Below are 15789 nucleotides of genomic sequence, written 5' to 3'. Positions count from 1 at the left end.
ACTAGGCAATGTGTGAAAGCTCACAATCAAATTAACCAAACCTATTGGAAAATGCACAAGTCTTGCAAATTGGACAGAGAAAGCAAGATAGACAATTGGATTTCCAGCATGTTGTTTCAGTGATAGATCTAGCAATAACATATAGCTGCTATATTGTAAACATATAGTTTGCTATATGTGTACATTTTTTTTTTCACCACAAAAAAACACATTCCTTATAGAATAGTAAAAACAACTCAATGTGTATGAGCATGTTTTGTTTCGTTGAATATGCTGTGCAATTTTGGGCACCTGTTCAAAAGAAGGTTATTATGACAATAGAAAAGGTGCAGAGACGTGCTACAAAATTAATAAAATGAATGGAACATATCAGCTATGAAGAAAGGTTAACAAATTTAAACCTATTTAGTTTAGAAAAACGTCGCCTGAGAGGGGATATGATAACATTATACAAATATATTCAGGGCCAATACAAACCATTGTGTGGAAATCTATTCACAAACCGGACTTTACATAGGATACAAGGTCATGCGTTTAGACTGGAAGAAAGATTTTGTCTAAGGCAAAGAAAAGGATTTTTTTTTACTGTAAGAACAATACGGATGTGGACTTCTCTGCCTGAAGAAGTGGTTTTATCAGAATATTCAAGGATATAATCTTTCAATGTTGGACAATAACTGCTTGATCCAAGGATAAATCTGACTGCCATTCTGGGGTCAAGAAGGAATTGTTTTCCTAGCTTGTTGCAAAATTGGAAGTGCTTCAAACTGGGATCTTTTGGATCAACAGCAAAAAACAAATGTGAGGAAGGCTGAACTTGATGGACGCAAGTCTCTTTTCAGCTATGTAATTATGTAACTATGTATATTTATTTATTTAAATATTAAGATATTTGCATGTAAATAGATTATAGGACCCCTCCAGGCACAATACAACTTCACAATAATTAAGTTACCGTATATACTCGAGTATAAGCCGACCCGAATATAAGCCGAGGCCCCTAATTTTACCCCAAAAAACTGGGAAAACTTATTGACTTGAGTATAAGACTAGGGTGGGAAATGCAGCAGCTACTGGTAAATTTCAAAATAAAATTAGATCCTAAAAAAAATTATATTAAATGAATATTTATTTACAGTGTGTCTATATAATGAATGCAGTGTGTGTGTATGAGTGCATTGTGTGTGTGTGTATGAGTGCAGTGTGTATTTATGAGTGCAGTGTGTATGTATGAGTGCAGTGTGTGTGTAGGAGTGCAGTGTGTGTGTGTGTGTGTGTGTGTTGCAGAGCCTTGGTGGGGGGTGGGCATTTTTTTTATTTTTTTTTATTATTTGAATATTTTTTTTGTTATATTATATTATTTTTAAAATATTATTTTATTATTATTTAATTTTTGTTCGTCCCCCCTCCCTGCTTGATACATGGCAGGGAGGGGGATCTCACTCCCTGGTGGTCCAGTGGCATTGGCAGTTCATTGGAGGGGGCCTGGCAGAGAGCACTTACCTCTCCTGCAGCTCCTGTCAGCTCCCTTCTCATCCGCGCCAGTCCGGTCAGCTCCCAGTGTACGTCTCGCAGCCGCACTACACCCCGCGGCTCTCGCGAGACTTACACTGGGAGCTGACAGAGGTGCTGACCGGACCGGCACAGAGGAGGAGGGAGCTGACAGGAGCTGCAGGAGAGGTAAGTAAACGCACACAGCCCCCAGTCTGTATTATGGCAATGTAAGTTGCCATAATACAGACATTGACTCGAGTATAAGTCGAGTTGGGGTTTTTCAGCACAAAAAAATGTGCTGAAAAACTCGACTTATACTCGAGTATATATGGTATTATGGTGAGAGAAGGTTATCGAGGCTGACACTCTCAGCCTATTAGTCGAACCCCATTAAGAAAAGAGTAACCAGGCAATTACAACGTTTTGGCCGTAGCCTTAATCATGTCATGACACGGCCGAAAGGTTGCAATTGCCTGTTTACACCACTTTATCTTGGACCAAAGAAAATATGGCCCTTTAATTGCACTGCACCCCGTAGTCATCATTTTGCAAATACCAACGTGGATAAGACAACTGTATGAAAGAGCATGAGTGACTATGTGACAATCCCAAAAATATGAAATATGGAAAAGCCCAGGAGATCAAAAATAAGGTAGCCCTGTTTTAGTGGTAAGTATAAATATATTGTAAACTTTGCTATGAGAGTGACAAAATTCATAAAAGAACAAAAACATTGCTTTGAACTTTAATGCAACTTTTGTACTGATACCTTTTGATACTAGAAATGCACTGCCACTAATTGAACCCCTATTGCATAACATTTTTCAAAGAATCAGTTTTATATATCAACCATATTGTTTCTTAAAGGACCACTATAGTGCCAGGAAAACAAACTTGTTTTCCTGGCACTATAGTGCCCTGAGGGTGCCCCCACCCGCCGGGCTGAAGGGGTTAAAAACTCCCCTTTCTTCAGCGTCAGGCTCCCTCGGCGCTGGGGACTCTCCTCCTCCTTCCGACGTCATCGGCTGAATGCGCGGCAAGAGCCGCACGCGCATTCAGTCAGTCCATAGCAAAGCATTCTCAATGCTTTCCTATGGACGCTGGCGTCTTCTCACGGTGAAAATCACAGTAAGAAGCGTGGAAGCGCTTCTAGCGGCTGTCAATGAGACAGCCACTAGAGGCTGGATTAACCCATAGGTAAACATAGCAGTTTCTCTGAAACTGCTATGTTTACAGCAGACAGGGTTAATCCTAGATAGACCTGGCACCCAGACCACTTCATTTAGCTAAAGTGGTCTGGGTGCCTATAGTGGTCCTTTAATTGGTGGATTTTCATTTTCATCGTTTAGTAGTGAACTGAAAATCCTATTTACTAATTGTCAGCTAAAAAACTAAATCTAATTGTGAAAACCGCAGTGGGGGAGAAGTTTTGCAATTCATCAAGCTTGGTCTAAATTTAGCAAACTTGCCTATCCAACTTATCATAGTTTATGGTTCAGTGAATAAAGTTCTACAGCCATATATACGTTTACGTATACAAGAAAGGATAGGTACTTGAGACAGGATAAGACACAGCACAAGTGTCTTCTTGTTTCAATTTATGTCAATCCTGTTCCATTTTATCCTTTGCACCAATGAGATACTCCAGGGGTCTCTCAGGGCATAACCCTAAGTAAGTTACAAAATACTACACAAGTGTGTACAAAAGTTCACATAAAAGTGATACCTATGTACAGCCTGGAAATATTGGTAGCAGTGATAGATAGTCCATGTATTCAAATGCAACAAATAACAGAGTGAGCACTAATGAGTGATCCTGCAATATAGTAATACAAAATATCTATAAAGACAACCTCGGAAAGGTTAACTCCTATGTCCGAATGAGATTAATCAGATAATGACCTGTATCTAGTTATACTGATATAGATAAAAAAAAAGGCTTTATTAGAAATGACCCAACAGGTAAAATATACCAGAAAAACATTATAAATAAATACTTGCTCTTATGTGCTAATGAAAAACCACAATACAAATTCAATATTAGAGGTATAAGGAGAGAGGCAAAATAAGAATACTAATGCCTGTAAATAACAGGTAAGGATTAGATTAGAAAAAAAAAGGCCTCTCTCTCTTTAGAACTAACTAAACAGGCATAGGAGTGTAGAAGAATAAAGATAGAAATAAAGACAACCTTATAAGGGTAGATCCTATGTCTGAATGAGATATTAATAAAAGAATAAAAAAAAAAAATAGATCCAATACTCAGCTCCATCGCAGAACATATATCTATATCAGTATAACTAGATACAGCTCATTATCTGATTAATCTCATTCGGACATAGGAGTTAACCTTCCGAGTTTGTCTTTATAGATATTTTGTATTACTCTATTGCAGGATCACTCATTAGCGCTCACTCTGTTATTCGTTACATTTGAATACATGGACTATCTATCACTGCTACCAATATTTCCAGGCTGTACATAAGTATCCCTTTAGGTGAACTTTTGTACACACTTGTGTAGTATCATATATATTTTTAAGTTGCAGGATATTAAGAAAGATGATGGCTATGTATATAACTGTCAGTTATAAAACATATAGTAACATATGTTTTTTTTTATTATTAATAAAATTCAGGTGCATTGTATGCATTTTTTTCTATGATCATTTACCCCCATTATAAGAGGGAATATGTTTTTTTTTCACATATTATTCTCATTAAAATGTCAAAGACCTCTATATGACATTTGTAGCTGTCTGACAGCTAGATAGCGTTAGATGAAGCATAGCACAATATTCAATTGCATACTAGATATTGAAGTACAGGAATAAAAGCCCGGTGAGAAGAAATGATAAAACATAAATATAAAAAGAGAGGTAGAATGAAATAGCTGTTTAGTAAATAATCCCCAGGCACCGTGTTTCTTAAATGACAGCACATCAAGACAGACAATGGCTGTGCATTCCAAAACACATAATAACATCAAATTCTCTCTTTTTATCATTTCTGGATTTTTATTGTAAGAATTCTTGGTTTTCTATGTAAAGATTTTTTCCCATTAAAGCAGGTAATACACTGCTCCACATTTGAGTCTCATTAAAATGTCAGAAACACCTACATGCTTTTTTTGTAGCTGACTGACAGGTAGATAGCTTTAGCTGGTGCATAGTGCAAGATTCAATTGCATACTAGATATTGAAACAAACTTCTGAAAGTTTGGTATGGAGAAAGGAGGAAATATATGCTAATATTATTCCATAGATTTTTTTGCGAAGACTGTAATACCCATATCAAGCTGTGCTACACATAGACCCATTTAAAATCCACAACACCAGCACTGCAAGAGGGACCCTGTCACAGTATCAGATCTCTTAGGTTTGGCTGGATTCGTTCTACCCTTGGATCCTGTTGAGGCTAATACAGCATGAAAATGCGCTAACCGATGATTGATGCTACTAGACTCAACCCGTTGGGTTAACTCAGTAACTAAAACTCTGCATTACTTAAAAATGTGAAAGGACGTAAAACATGGACGAGCAACCTAAAATGAACACTATAGTTACCTGAACAACTACAGCTTATTGTATTTGTTCTGGTCAGTATAATGATCCCCTTCAGGTATTTTGCAGTAAACACTGTCTTTTCAGATAAAATGCAGTGTTAACATTACAGCTTAGGGATAACTCCACTGGCCGCTCCACAGATGGCTGCTAGAGGTGCATCCTGGGGCAGTGCTGCACCCTCTGCATGAAGACACTGAACTTTCCTCATAGAGATGCATTGATTCAATTCATCTCTATTTGTATATGCTGATTGGCTAGAGCTGTGTTTGACTTGTGCAGGCTCTGCCCCTGATCTTCCTCCTTGACAGTCCCAGCCAATCATATGGGAAAGCATTGTGATTGGTTCACAGAATAACTTCTCATTATGTCAGCTGTAAGCAGGCAGATCGGGGCAGAGGCAGCAGATTTTAATACAAGTAAGATTTTACTATATTTAGGGAGGGCAATGGGGAGCCAGGTGAGCTAGATGGTGGTTTTAACACTATAGGGTCAGAAATACGTGTTTGTGTTCCTGACCCTATAGTGTTCCTTTAAGATATGTGTAAGGCTGGTGAAAGAAACTGAGCTGCATGGAAAAGTTTAAGGATATACAACTGAGTTTGTGATGCTGCAAAAAGAACAAGCATAGTTTGGGAAGTCTAAAACTAACAGATAAGATTAAAATGAGAGACTGCAGAGGAATGGACATTTCCTACGGCCCTTGGAGACTTGAAAACAGCACGTATTGGCAGTATGACTAAATAGTCCTATTTTAATTAATGAAATGCTAATGAAGTGTAATGCCGTGCATATTAAAGACAATCTTCATGATTCTTAGGTGAACTCTCATTGAGACTATCAGTGTCAGTATCCACAAAAGGAACTGGTGAGCTCTTCAACTGACATTATTTCATGGGTCTGTAAATAGCTGCGGGTGGAGTGGCTCCTTGGGAGATAAGTGATGAGACTGCAAAAGTGCTCATAGAGCTTTGAAAATGAAAATGTAAATGTAAAGACGTTGTTCTATACATAACTCTGTTGTCCAACAGTCAACTATTATGGTGATGAAGTGATTGAATGATGGTGGATATGGCTACCTCCATTCAGATGATTAACTAGACTCGCACTTTTCAAGACATCATTCTCTCTGACATAAAAGGACATTCAGTCAATATTACCTGAAGTAGGAAAAGAGGCCTAAAGCCATTATCTGTAGTGATAAAATATATCAGTGTAAAATAAAAAATATATTCTGCAATAAATGATAAAGCATCAGCAAACCTGAAATAAACACATTTTAGTCACATAATATCTAGCAGTTAGAAATGCAGGTGTGAAAGAAGTATCAGGAAGAGAACACATAAATGATATGACAATATGTAAAATAAATGGTACTATAGACAGAACATGGGTGTCTGAAATATAGCCAGAAAAGGAACAGACTCTTGCACCCTAATGAACCTGGTCTCCCAAAATGGGAGTAGGATTGTTAGCTTTGGTTGTTTCAGTTTTGTGACTCACTACTACTTACATCCACATTAGGGTGCCTACATTAACGGATTTGAAATTAAACTGGGACATAAGGTGTGGTATACAAACTTAGACTCTACCATAGGCTGATGTGTGAGTGGAGAAGGAAAGGCCCTGAAAAAATTAGGACAATTTAGCTTTTTAGATATTTTTCCAGAAATATTGAAAAAATAATGGTGTATGGAATACTATGTAATATGTTTATGACGTGCTCATATATTTAAACTTATATTTATGTCTCAAATCATTGCAATTCCTGTACCTTAAAGGGGCACAGTCATGCCAAACTTACCGTATATACTCGAGTATAAGACGAGTTTTTCAGCACATTTTTTGTGCTGAAAAACCCCCACTCGCCTTATACTTGAGTGAGTGTCTGTATTATGGCAACTTACATTGCCATAATACAGACAGGACCGCCGGGCTCATTACAAGCCCGGCGGTCCTGTTGGGGGCTGGCAGAGAGCTGTAACTTACCTTCACAGCAGCTCCTGTCAGCTCCCTTCTCTCTCCTCCGGTCGGCTCCCTCTGCAAGTCTCGCGAGAGCCGCGGGGTTAGAACGTTGCCACGGTCACTGGTCCGCGCGGCCGCGAGACTTGCTGACAGGAGAGCTGACTGGAGGAGAGAGAAGGGAGCTGACAGGAGCTGATGTGAAGGTAAGTTACAGCTTCCTGCCAGCCCCCCTCCCACAGCCCATCCACTGGACCACCAGGGAGGAGAGCCCCCCTCCCTGGCCAGCTAACAAGCAGGGAGGGGGGACGAAAAAAATATAAATACAAATTTAAATTAAATAAAAATAATATAATATAATATATTATATTATATTATTTTTTATTTAATTTCAATTTGATGTTATTATGTGTTTTGGAATGCACAGCCATTGTCTGTCTTGATGTGCTATCATTTAAAAAAACACGGTGCCTGGGGATTATTTACTAAACAGCTATTTATAAAAATATAAAAATAAAATATAACTATATATATATATATATATATATATATATATAAAAAAATGTAATATTAAAATAATAACAATTTAAAAAAAAATAATAAAAATGCCCACCCTGCACTCATATACACACACACACAACGCATTCATATAAACACACTGCATTATATACACACACACACTGCATTCATTATATACACACACTGTAAATAAATATTCAATTAATATAATTTTGGGGGGATATAATTTTATTTTGAAATTTACCAGTAGCTGCTGCATTTCCCACCCTAGTCTTATACTCGAGTCAATAATTTTCCCATTTTTGGGGGGTAAGATTAGGGGCCTCGGCTTATATTCGGGTCAGCTTATACTCGAGTATATACGGTACCTTTCTTTATTCGATTCCTCTTCTCTTCCTCTGTTAGGATCTGTTCTTCATTTCTTCCTGTCTGCTCTAGTTATCTTTAAAACATTAGACAAAGTAGGGGCCACTTTGTCTTATGGAGGTTTCCTACGCTTGACCAGCTTTGACCAGCAGAGGTGTGTTTCATATCCGGTGGTCAAAGCAATTTTCCCACAATTCTCACCTTTACTCTGTGTTCCCGCAAAGCCTCCCTTTCACTTTCCCTGAACGTCCTGTCACTTAGACAGAACGCCAGCAAAACTACCGAATTTCGTCCTAACAGAATGATAACAGTTTCTCCATTCGGGACTTTGTTCTAATGAATGAAAATCCGATGCTATTTGTGCCGCGGCTGCATCTTGCAGCCGCTTAGTATATAGCTCCCTAATTCTCATGGTATTAGGGAGCTATCTACCAAAAGCCTGAAAGACCTAAATTGGTCTTTCAGCCAAATGTACTAATACTAAGTCACACTTGAAATCCAACCAATCAGAGTGCTCTGTGTCATTTTACACAGCGTGGGAACGTTCTTTGGAATTTTCCCATGCTGTGCAAGTTGACTCATAACTCTCTGATTGGTTGATTGAAAGCAACCAATCAGAGTGTTGTTATGAGTCAAATTACCTGTCTTACCTGACAGAGACTTACCTGTCAGTCTCTTCATTTTCCTGTCAGAGCACTCTGTTGGTTGGCTTAAACCAACCAATCAAAGCGCTCTTAGCCTCATTGCAGGGCGTGGGAAGGCTTTATAAGCCTTTCCCCGCCCTGCAGAGGTCAGTTTGCGCCGTGCTCTCCATGGGTGAAGATGGATTTTTTTTGCGCTTGTGTTTTTTATTTTATTTTCAAAGATCGACGGGTATTATGGATTTTTATTTGCCCTTTGGCCTTTTTTGGGGCTGAAAAAAGATTTTAGAAAAAAGAAGACATCAAATGGAAAGTTTTTTTTTGTTTGTTTTTTTTTACAGGTATTTAGTTCTCTTGTTACCCCCCCACTATTTTTAGGGTGAGGGGGGTAGGCAGGGGTTTATTAATTTTTTTGTTGGGTGAGGGGTCACCTGGGGGGTAACATTTTCATTAAGGGCCCCCACCCGCTGCTCAGAGGTGGGGGCCGGGGGGAGGACAATAGGCCCCCCATTTTCATTTATGGCCTGCATTCGCCGCTCAGGGGTGGGGGGCTGGAGGGGAGGATAATGGGTCCCCCCTTCAGTTTAATAGCCCCCATTCGCGGGGCATGTGTGGGGGCTCGAGAGGGGGGAAACTAGGGTGTTTTTAGTTTTTTTGCTCACTGTTTAGTACACATACCCCTACTCACGGCATAGCGAGTAGGGGCAGAATTTACTAATACTAAGTAATCTTTACTTAGTATTAGTACATTTGGCTGAAAGACTGCTCAGTGCTCACTGTTTAGTACACATACCCCTACTCATGGCATAGTGAGTAGGGGCAGAATTTACTAATACTAAGTAATCTTTACATTTTACATATTAGTACATTTGGCTGAAAGATCAATTTAGGTCTTTCAGCCTTTTGGTAGATAGCTCCCTAATACCGTGAGAATTGATGCAGCCGCGGCACTAATGGGATCGGAGTTTAATTCATTTGAATGTTATTCCGATCCGAACAAAGTCCTGAATTGCATCCGAACACGAATGGAGAAACTGTTCTCATTCTGTTAGGACGAGATTCAGTAGTTTCGCCACGTTCTGTCTAAGTGACAGGACGTTCGGGAAAAGTGAAAAGAAGGCTTCAGAGGAACACGGAGGAAAGGTGAGAATTGTGGGAAAATTGCTCTGACCACCGGAAATGACGCACACTTTGCTCCTCCGCTGGTCAAAGCTGGTCAAGTGAAGGAAACCTCCCTACTTTGTCTTATGTTTTAAAGATAACTAGAGCAGAGAGGAAGAAATGAAGAACAGATCCTGACAGAGGAAGAAAAGAGGAATCAATTAAAGAAAGGTAAGTTTGGCATGACAATGCCGCTTTAAAGACAAGCACATCCTGGAACACAATTCAAATACTAAGAAAATACTGAGGACACAATTCTCAAATAGAAGAGAAATATGTATTCCTGTCTCCAGTGGAAACTGCAGGGAAAAGGTTTCAGTTAATTATGTTTGTAGGCTCAATCTTGTTTTCATGGTTGATTGAGTTATTTCTGAACCTCTTAGTTAAAGGGACACTCCAAGAACCAAAACAACTTAATCTAAATAAAGTTGTTATGGTGTCAGGAGGCCCTTGGAGGCACTCTTACCTTCAGGAGTTAAACCATCCTCAAATAAGATGCCTCCAGTGGCGATGTCAACTTCCCCCTTTTGGCGGGGGTACCACTGATTGACTGAGAGTGGTCAGATGACGCTCTAATCAGTGACTTCATATTCACAGAATTAGCTTGGAAAGAAACATATTTTCCATGCTTGCGGAATATGAAAATTCATAAGCCTGATACTGCTTGGAGAAGGGGGAGGGGAGTGGAGATCAACGCTGAAAGCAACCTTGGAGCTAAACCATTCAAGTATGGTTTAACCCGTTAAGGTAAGAATGACTCCAGGGGCCTCCTGGCACCATAACAACTTAATTTAGTTTAAGTTGTTTTGGTGCGTAGAGTGTCCCTTTAAGCTTTAATGGAAAACTTTAGTGTTAGGAATACAAAGCTGTACACCTAACACTAAAGTCTCCCTCTGCTCACGTGACACCCCTCCCCCCACCACAGCAACAAAAAGGTTAAAAACCCTTTAATTTACTTACCTTCTTCTAGTGGTGAAGTCCCTCGGTGCTGGCTCGTCTCCTCCTCCTCAAACAAAATCACTGAATCAATCAGACATAATCATCATTGAATCAATACTTTTCAAGGGGTTTTGCTTTTGCAAGGCTTTGGACATCCTCATGCAAAATGTGAGGATTTCCAGCATCACTTCACAGAGTAAAACTGGAGCCAGTCTTAATCCTGCAATGTAAACAGGGGACAGGGACAGCGCACCTGGACCACTTCAATAAGATGAAGTAGTCTGGGTGCGTATAGCGACCCTTTAAAAGTGGGGGTTTTCTAAGGAGGTTATAAAGGTAATGTCAATACTGCAAGTGTTGTAGACTACATCTTCCATGGTGCTTTGTCAGCATTGTGGAAGATGTAGTTCACAACATATGGAGTAGGTTGCCTACTCCTGATCTAAGCGATGACTTGATTACTACGAATGTTCTGCTTTGGTGCAACCCCTCCCCCATCACTGCATACTTTGTACCTGTAATCTGACCACTAAATTGTTTTTTCTTTCCTCCTCTAAGTAAAATGGTGAGAACAATATCCAGCATTTGGAAACATTTCTACAGGGTAATTTCTTCGGAGAATAAAAAAAATGCAATTTGTAAATACTATCAAAAGCAATATGCTTTTCCAAATATTAGAAGGGTGATAAAACCCATCCTTGCATACCAGAGGAATTTTTAATAAAATGTAACTAAAAGAGACATTTTAAACCACCCCAAAGCACTTCAGCAAGCTTGATAATGCTTTAGGGGCCTGGATTGTCTCTCTAATGGCAATCAGTAGGAAGATTACAGGTGATAATGTTGTTAGTCTTGTTATGTTGATGATTGTATTTATTTATTTATTTGCTTTTCATTGTTTATGGGGGTTACCTGGTTTATATACTGGCAAAGAAATTCCTTAAAGCTCACAACTTACCTTGTAGTTCTAGTTATAATTTAAAAAATAAATAAAGTTTTAAAAAGCAAGTTTAGTTTATGTTTTACTGAATAAACTGCTCTTTTATTTCAACCGTAATACTTTAATATATACAGCATATGTTCCCAATGTTTTAAAATTACTTTCAATATGTAAAAATATTCTGCATTTTTATGTATTTATTTAATTAAAACAATCATCAGATTTAAAGGTTTAGTAGAGCCGGTTGAGGGTTTTAATCCAAACATTTACAATCGCGCATTGTTCTCTGATATTACTATGCCCTATATTACTAGATATTTGTTGTGTATTATAAAGCTTAATGTGTAGTAGCCCTTGGACTATGGACTCTCAGGTACAGTCATGGTAAAAAGAAAGTACACACTCTGAATTCTATGGCTTTACATATCAGTAATATTCATGTGTTCCTTAGTAGGTCTCAACATTAGGTAAATACAACCTCAGATGGGTAACAACACGTGGTATACTACACCATGTCACTACACAAAAAATAATCCAAAATGGAGAACCTATGTGTAAAAAACCTTTAGTACACCTTCCTGTTTCCATAGGAATTAAGATGCTAGGTAGCAGAAAGCTGCTGCTAATCAAATGCCCTTCATTAACTGATCATCAGCGAGCGTGACCACCTCTATACAAGCCAACGTTTTAGCAGCTTGCTGGTCTGAAGCATTCAGATGTGTGTTAACACAATGCCAATGAGGCAAGACATCAGCAATGATCTTAGAGAAGCAAGTGTTGCTACCCATCAAACTGCCCATCAAAGGCCATTCCCAAACAATTTAAAGTCCATCCTTCTACAGTGAGAAAGATTATTCAAAAGTATAAAACATTTAAGACAGTTGCCAATATTTCCATGAGTGGACATGCCAGCAAATTCACCCCACGTTCAGACCTTGCAATGCTAAGAGAAATTGCAAAAAAAAACAACAAAAAAACAAAGAGTTACATCCCATACTCTACAGTCCTCGTTTATTCAAACATAATGTTGGTATGTATGACACCCCTGTGTCACCTAATTCAAATGTGTAACACACACTACACACAGTGGTACAAATGTATAAATAATGTATAAATGATACAGTTTGCCAGGTGGTTTTCCGAAATCGCCATCCCTTTTATCAACAAATCTACAAATAATATTGGGATTCAGCTCTGCACAGCACGCAGTGAAGTATATGAAAGTACAAAAAAATCTGCAAAAAAAACGCCAACCAACCTCAATGAACTGGAGTAATATTATAAAGAAGAGTGGGCTAAAAATCCTCCAAAACGATGTGAGAAACCGATGAAGTCATACAGATAATGATTACTTGAAGTTATTGCTGCTAAAGGTGGTTCTAAAAGCTATCGAATCATAAGGTGTACTACGTTTTTCACACATGGCTTCTCCAGTTTGGCTTTGTTTTTGTTAAATAAATCATGACACAGTGTAATATGTCATGTGTTGATGTTCATCTGAGGTTATATTTACCTAATTTTAAGACCCACTAAGGAGCAGATGATTGATATTATGTCCTGATATGTAAAACTATGGAATTCAAAGAGGGTGTACTTTCTTTTTTCCATAACTGTAGTTCAGAAACCTTAAACGTTGAGTTCGTGTTGTTGCTCTGGCTTAACAAAGTCCTTGAGAAGAGCAAGTAAAGAGTATATGCAGTTATTCAAGACACAAGACAAGACAGCAAAGACTGAAATAGAATGAACAGAAAACACTACTTGGTTGGCAAAAAATAAAAATAAATTAATTAGTTAATTATATATATATATATATATATATATATAATTCAAATAGTCAAGAAGCCATTATTATAGAGAGGACTGCAGGGTAATAAAGAAATTATACATAGAAAAGTCCTAGCACAGGGTACACAACCTGTGCCAAAACAAGACTTTGAAGTCCCCTGGTGTGCCATCCCTATTTTGTTTAATTAACGTGTGTGTATGTTGCTGAATTCTTCCTATATTATGTTCTGCAGTTACTTTGTAGGGTTGTATTTGTGCGTGTATTATGTATGGGTTGTTATATTGTGAAAGTGCCTGAGCAGTTTCTGGTATTCTGTATAATATCTATGTATGTGGGCTGTGTATCATGTTATGTATGTGAATGTGGGCTGTGTATGCGTGTGGTGTTATGTGGTGTGGGGTTGCTTGGGGTGTTGCGTGTGGGGTTGTGTGCATGCATGCGAACACTGTATTAGTGTTGTTAACCATGGGTCAGTAACTGTATCGTGTTTGGTTCTTGCGAAGTGCTATGTTTGGTCGACACCAACGGACATGATGAGGATGATATGATGACATTTGAAAACAGAATGAGAAAGCAAGCTACTTATGTACCAATAAAAAGGATCTTTGATCAGGAAATAACTAAATCATTTAGGCACAGAAAGTGATTATCTTGATAAAAAAAAATTCAGAACATGCAGGATGGTATGCTTCTATAAACTGATTATCTTCTCATTTGTAAAATCAGTGCAAAATGTTTACAGCAAGGAGATGTAATGATAAAATCTGTGTCTTTTTATCACAAAGTAGTTGCGTGCGCAACAAATTGTAAAAACATACAAAAAAATGTTTGAGAGAGGTAGTTCTATGGCAAATTTTGTTTATGTATTCTAAATTACAGAAAAGTAATGTTAGCTGGCTGTAATCCATATTGATTAGCATTCTTCTTTCTTTAATACAATCAATATAATCAGGGTAATGTATAGCACGTATAAATGACTAATTACTTTAACAAGAAGATTTTAAGTTGAAAGACAAAGTTTTGCATCTTAAATACAGCGATTAAACTGAGGTATATATTTCCCTTTACCAAATTCCTCAAATATGAGTATTATTAGCATTCTTTACATCTAAGGAATAGTAGAAGAAACCTCAAATGTAACATTTAAATTTAGGACAGATAATGAAAATATGGCCATGTAACTAAATATAGGCTAGATTAATTTCTGGAACAACTACATTTGTGAGGTATCAATGAAAAATGGTAATAGCGTCAAAGTACTACCCCAACACGCAAACAAGAGGCAACAGTATTCTATGCTAAGATAGAATGTATTACCAGACCTTAGAGTGGCTAGGCTTAACGTAAGGAGAGTACATATAATCCAGAGATAGAACAAAGATAATGAAAAACAGGAAAAAACAAGGATTGGAAAGAGTAGGATAAACAAGTATACTATGCCAAAGTCAAGGATTCCAGAGATAAGAATAGTCAAGTACAGAGCCAAGTCAAAAACAGAAAAACACACTGAACACTAGAATGCACTACTGAGGCCACAACAGGGCAATGAATCGAGGTGAAAGAAGGGCTAATATGGCCTCAGGTAATTACTGATTGGCTATGGAGCAATAATGGAAACCTAGTGTAATAATGAGGCATAGGTGTTTACTCACTAATGGTTACATTTCACTGTGGGCATAAATAGAGTGGAATGGCAGCGTCCTGCATCATAACTGACGTCAAAGAAATGTCCGACGCAGAACGCACGCAAAAACGAGCAGTGTGTGAACATTCAACGTTGGCCAAATGCAGGAACCAGAACATTTGGTGTTGGACGAAATTAGAGCAGCAGCATGCAAGCATGGGTCGAATAGAGAGGCATGGCACTGTCACTAAACAGGCCAGTCGGAGTTATGAATTTTTAAACATTGCTCTGCTAGTTTGCGCTTTATAAACAAGCCAACAATCTAATCTATGGACTTGGGTTCTTCATTAATATCCCATTCCAAAGTAAGTGTTTGAAGGTGGTTATAAGTACAATTCTAAATGTTTGTTCTTTCATGAATGAACTTTATTAAAATCCATAATGTGACAGATCTCCTTTAATTTAGAGTTCTTAAGGTTAGTTCGGGGAGAGATTATCCCAGCAATGTAGTCTATGGCAAGCTTAGTGCTTATTGGTTCCTGGATTCTACAAAGGAAGTTGAGAGATTACAGAACGATCTTTGTTACAATACTCAAATATCTGCAGTTTCACAAAGTCTCTGCACCATGGCTTCTCCTGAACTGACCTGAAAGTAAATAATTAAAGTTTAAGAAAGTATGGATCCGTTTACTAGACTTGACCCTTGAATAGATAAAAGTTCAAACATCTGTAGCAATAATAAACCTAACTGGCAGGGTGTCACTAATGCCTCGTTTCCACTGAGCGGATCGGTTC

General features: G+C 38.2%; 1 protein-coding gene across 1 annotated transcript in view; it reads right to left on the bottom strand.

Annotated features, from left to right (window-relative positions):
- NPHP4 (nephrocystin 4) overlaps positions 1–15789 on the bottom strand; it is a 311285-nt gene that overhangs the window by 74750 nt on the left and 220746 nt on the right. The window lies entirely within an intron of this gene.

Source organism: Pelobates fuscus, chromosome 11 (assembly GCF_036172605.1).
Source record: "Pelobates fuscus isolate aPelFus1 chromosome 11, aPelFus1.pri, whole genome shotgun sequence".
In the NCBI taxonomy this organism is placed as follows: Eukaryota; Metazoa; Chordata; class Amphibia; order Anura; family Pelobatidae; genus Pelobates; species Pelobates fuscus.
Note: the sequence above shows the minus strand (reverse complement) of the source record. Positions and strands in the feature narration are given on the sequence as shown.